At 27.3% G+C, this 3,670-nt stretch overlaps 1 long non-coding RNA gene across 1 annotated transcript; it reads right to left on the reverse strand.

The window, feature by feature from the left end:
- Positions 1 to 736: 736 nt before the first annotated feature.
- On the reverse strand, positions 737 to 1,514 carry LOC126909225 (uncharacterized). Its single transcript, XR_007704964.1, has 2 exons — positions 1,286 to 1,514; positions 737 to 1,224 (listed from the first exon to the last, which is right to left on the reverse strand). It is a non-coding gene; the product is annotated as an uncharacterized LOC126909225 (long non-coding RNA).
- Between the last annotated feature and the right edge of the window lie 2,156 nt (positions 1,515 to 3,670).

Raw genomic sequence — 3,670 nt, forward strand, 5'->3', positions numbered from 1 at the left:
CATCTCGTACTGGTATACGTATAGTTCGTCCGTGTCCATTATACAAATAGCATTTCTTGTCAAATACAGTAATACTAGTTAGCATTGATTTTGTAGCTTATATCCAAAAGCTGAGATGTCACAATAATGGGTTTAAAGGTATTTTAATAAGTTATACATGGCTGAATAAAATAAATATCTTCTCAACTACGCATCGAAGCTAATATTTAAATTTTACTACTTAAGACTTGTACTAAAAACTATTATATTTAAATACATTTTTTTTATTTCACATTACAGTAATATTTATTTTAAAGTTAGTAAATTATTAAAAATTAGATCAGTGTAATTAANTAGTAAATTATTAAAAATTACATCAGTGTAATTAAAAATCAATGAATACAATGTTTATCGTAAAGTTCAAAATCAAGTATTGATATAAGAAATTTGACTCTTGGAGGGTACTAAAATGATTTCTTTTGAGTATAAGACTGGAATTATGTAAATTACTATTATTGAACTTTTCATTTTTAAATAAATGTAAAATTTATAAAAATAACTGGGAGTGCAAATTTTTGAATAGGGGAGTATTAAAAACTGATTGATACTGTTGTATGTTCACCTACAGGGAAAGGCATTTGTCTAAAACTCTATTGTTTAAGATTCATTTATCATTTTCGCATTAACATTTTTAAAAAAATTTTCTACATTAGTTCTATGAATTTTTTTTGTTAAAACACTGTTTTAAGAACAAAAATTGACGAAACCAAATTATTTTTTATTTAACGTAACTTAAAAATATTATGAGGATATGCAAATAAAATAGATGCCAAAAAGAATTTATGACATTTAACAGACATACCGTTTATATTTCTGTCGAAATAATAAGATTGGCGGATTAATTTAAGCAATTACAAGTACAAATAAACCGAGTGCGGCACAGAATCTACAATAAATTGAAAATGAAATTTAAATAAACTTAATGCAATAATAATAATGAAATACAATAAATTATTGGATGTAGGGATTACAATTTTTTATAATTGTAGAATATTTTAAATAATAGTTAAAAATATCCGTAATAAGATATATATATATCATTTGGAGGATGCAATTTTGAAATTTTATATATTACATTATAACAGGGTTCAAAATTGTAACGTTTACCAAATTCTTTATTGTTCAGTTGTGCCTTGTAGAATAATACTTTTATCAGTACATCACTTAAACTGAATAGTGTGTCATCTAAAAAATACAATAATATAATAAAGTATATGAATTATTACAATAATTGTTAAATCATTACATTCATCATAAATTTCTTTCTTTAAATTAACTACAGAACTTTTGAGATTTTCATTGTCATCTTCGTTCTGTGTTACTACCTAAAATATGTAAAATAGTATATTGTAATACATTTATTAAATACCCTTATTTTTAATGTTAGAGAAATAAAGGGAAATGGTCCGATTTAAAAAAAAGTATGTTGTACAAAATAAAAATATAAATAGTAATTTTCTTAAAAAAAATTATTATGATCCATACATTTTTCAAAAAGTTATAGCATTATAAAGTTAAACATATAAAAAAAAAATTTTTTTTACAAATATCGTATTTTTTTTTATTAACTTTGATGTCCGTTTTCACCATGAAAACGAAATAAAGTCTAAATTGTTTTTTTTTCATAATTAATTATATAACATAAGCTTTAATTTAAGATATATTCAGTATAAAAATGTCAAAATTTAAGTTGAAGAAGTTAAACTTTTATATGCATTTTTAAGTTTTGAACCCCCACTTTAATAAGGAAAATGGTTCGATTTAAAAAAAAAGTATGTCGAATGAAAGAGGTATATAAATGTCATTTTTCATTTAACTATTGTATTGATTTATACATTTTTTAAAAATTTATAGAAATTTAAAGTTAAAAATATAAAATATAAAATCGAGAATTTTAACACAAAAATAGTAGCCATTTTCACCTTGAAGTCAAAATGTAGTTCGAAATTTTTATTTTTATATTAAAGTATATTAAATAAACTTTTATTTAAGATATATATAAAAATGTCAGTATTTCCAGAACATTTTCAAAATTTAAGTTGAAAAAGTTAATTTTTTGTGAAAAAGTTATCATTTTTAATCCTACTCTATGGCCAGGTAAAGGGTCATATTTATTAAAAAAATATACCAGATGATAGGTAAAGTCATTATACATTTTTAAAAAAAAAAATTTATATTGATTTAGTCTTTTTTGAAAAATTTAGAGAATTTGGTGGATTTTTTCAAAAGCAACATCAACTCTTATTTCTTTAATTATATCCTGATTAGTAGTTCTTTGTTTTTAAAATATAATGTTTTAATAGGCCCTTCACACAACCGAACAAAATGTTTTTCTGTTATTCTTTCATCTTCTACCCACACACCAATAAATTACAAAACACAATCAACACTTTCTATCACTGACTGCAGATACACACACAATCACGCCATGCACACACATCCGTTCCTTCCCAACATGTACAATCCAGTAGTTTTACAAAATACTTCTACAATGTCAGCCAAATAGTAACAAAGAATCTAAATAAATGTAAGGCTGATGTTCATGTACGTGTCTGGAAGGGGACTTTGGAAGGACACCAAAGGACTCCATGGGCTCGTCTGACACGGCCTGTTTCGATCGTACTCCGGAAAGAACACGTCCAGTTTTATAAGTAAACTCCGCATTTTTTCTCTGTATCGTTTATGTAATATTGACAATATTTGAATTAGTGTGTACAAATATTTTATTTAAGTTTCATGTAGTATTTCTAAAAACCATACGAATCACTTTTGTGTATTTTGTGTAATAAGTTACAATAATTATATCATTTGATAATTGACATCAACTTGTTTTGTGTTGAAATTATTATTACATAAATCCTGTCTTCGGCATTAAGGATAACATAAATATTCAGGTAACACTATTTGAACTCAACCTGTATGCTTTATTTTACAACGATAGACCCTCGATCAATACGCCCGAGTGAAGAGTCAGATCCCGCATATTTCCCCTCTCATTTCAATCCTAAATCCCCCCTTTTCTCTTTTCTTATTTTTGTTTTACAACAATAATATATGAATAAATACTAATTATAGTTTTTAAATTCAGTATGAAATTGTGAGGCCAGCTATGATGTATGGTTCATAGTGTTGGGCGGTTGATAAGAAAGTAGAGCAGAGAATAAGTGTAGCAGAGATGAGGATTCTTAGATGGATGAGTGAAGTGACAAGAATAGGGAACGAGCATATAAGACCGAGTATAGGTGTTGCTTCAATCGTGGATAAGATGACAGAAAATAGACTTAGATTGATTAGTCATGTTATGAGGAGAGAAGAATTGGAATCTTTAAGAACAGTTATAGAAATGAATATTAAAGGAAGAAGAGGTAGAGGAAGACCAAAAAAGAGATTGAGGGTTGTTATTGAATGCGACACGAGGATAGCTGATGTGGCGTAGAAGATGTGGGAGATCGTGTCAAGTGGAAGCTTAGGATAAAGGTGGCCGACCTCAAGTAGTTGGGATTAAGGCAAAGAAAAAGAAAAAGATTACCAGAAATTCCGTTGGCAATTGACATTGACACGGCACCGCCTTTTGCTCTAGGCTGGCGCTCACCCGTGTCTCTCTCGATATCAGCCGTCCAGCTATTAATAT

This window comes from Daktulosphaira vitifoliae, unplaced genomic scaffold (assembly GCF_025091365.1).
Source record: "Daktulosphaira vitifoliae isolate Bord-2020 unplaced genomic scaffold, ASM2509136v1 Scaffold_196, whole genome shotgun sequence".
Lineage (NCBI taxonomy): Eukaryota > Metazoa > Arthropoda > Insecta > Hemiptera > Phylloxeridae > Daktulosphaira > Daktulosphaira vitifoliae.